This window comes from Cebus imitator, unplaced genomic scaffold, assembly GCF_001604975.1.
Source record: "Cebus imitator isolate Cc_AM_T3 unplaced genomic scaffold, Cebus_imitator-1.0 Scaffold434, whole genome shotgun sequence".
NCBI lineage: Eukaryota > Metazoa > Chordata > Mammalia > Primates > Cebidae > Cebus > Cebus imitator.
Window position 1 is genome coordinate 1,183,273 of NW_016107749.1, and position 1,320 is coordinate 1,184,592.

General features: G+C 53.5%; 1 long non-coding RNA gene across 2 annotated transcripts in view; it reads left to right on the forward strand.

Moving 5' to 3' along the window:
- The first annotated feature begins 289 nt into the window (after positions 1-289).
- Positions 290-1,320, forward strand: part of LOC108290410 — a 17,144-nt gene continuing 16,113 nt past the window's right edge. For both annotated transcript variants that reach the window (XR_001819566.2, XR_005197135.1), the window contains exon 1: positions 290-646. This is a non-coding gene — a long non-coding RNA (uncharacterized LOC108290410). The remainder of the gene's footprint in view (positions 647-1,320) is intronic.

Genomic DNA, 1,320 nt, shown 5'->3' on the forward strand with positions numbered 1-1,320 from the left:
TATTTGAGCACCTATTCTGTGTCAAGCACTGGCATAAGCTGTGAACAGGCCACATGTATCCTTGTTGTGTGCTAATGGGGCTTTGGAGGATGGAAACAGGAGGCTGGTGAAACCCCTGCTCAGAGCAGCCTTTTTGCCCGGCCTGGGGTGAAGCACTATGGCATCAACCACACTTGCCAGGACTGAAGGTATTGTCGGCCCCTCTCCTGCTCCCAGCTCCAGCCAGGGCCCTGTGTATGGGGCCCTTTAAGTAGGCGGTGCCCTCCCTAATTAACCAGCTAAAGAAAGAGCTGGCTTGAAATGGGATTGTGCAGACCCAGCTTTGGGACCTGAGGACGCTGGATCAGGGATTGTTATGCTAATCGCCTGAGATCAGCAGTTCCTGTGCCCTTCAGATGGCAGGTAGTGAGGCTGGGCTCTGCCCAGCGGCTGTGGCTACAGGAGGCCAGGCTTTTCCTCTGGCTTCCGGCTTCGTCTGTTCCCCCCCTCTCCCCGCCGCACCCCGTCAGACTTGCCCTGCCTGTCCTCCCACCTGCCAGTTGGCTGGAAGGCTTGGCGTCTCCTAGAAAGGTCCAGGCCAGCTCCTCCCACCCTCCAAAGAGAAACCTGCTTGCCTTCAAGCTGGGCGCTAACTGGGGATGCAGAGGTAGGAAGAAGGTACCCAGCTCCTCCTCCTGTCTAACCCATTCTCATCTCCAGGCATGACAGCTTCATTGGTCCCTCCTGCCCCCTTGGGCTCTGAAAAGCACACTGGGTGTTGCCTTTGCCACTTACTAACTGTGCCATCTTAGGCAAGTGACTGCCTCTCAGAGCCTCAGTTTCCTAATCTGTAAAATAGGTTGATAATAACAGTAGCTACCTCAAAGGGTTGAAATGAGAATAGACTGAGAACAGGTATCTAACATAGCCAGTTCAATTGCTACTGCCAATCCAGCACTGGATAGTAGCTCCCCTCTACCCCGTGTATAGCACCCACTATGTGTCAGCCCTGTGCTGTGCTGTATCCTTTTTTTTTTTTGAGAAGGGGCCTCACAGGCCAGGAATGATGGCTCACACCTGGAATCCCAGCACTTTGGGAGGCCGAGGTGGGTGGATCACAAGGTCAGGAGTTCAAGACTAGCCTGGCCAATATGATGAAACCCTGTCTCTACTGAAAAAAATACAAAAATTACCTGGGCGTGATAGCGGGCACCTGTATCCCCAGCTACTTGGGAGGCTGAGGCAGAAAAATTGCTTGAACCCGAGAGGCGGATGTTGCAGTAAGCCAAGATCATGCCACTGCATTCCAACCTGGGCAACAGAGTGAGAGTCTGTCTCAAA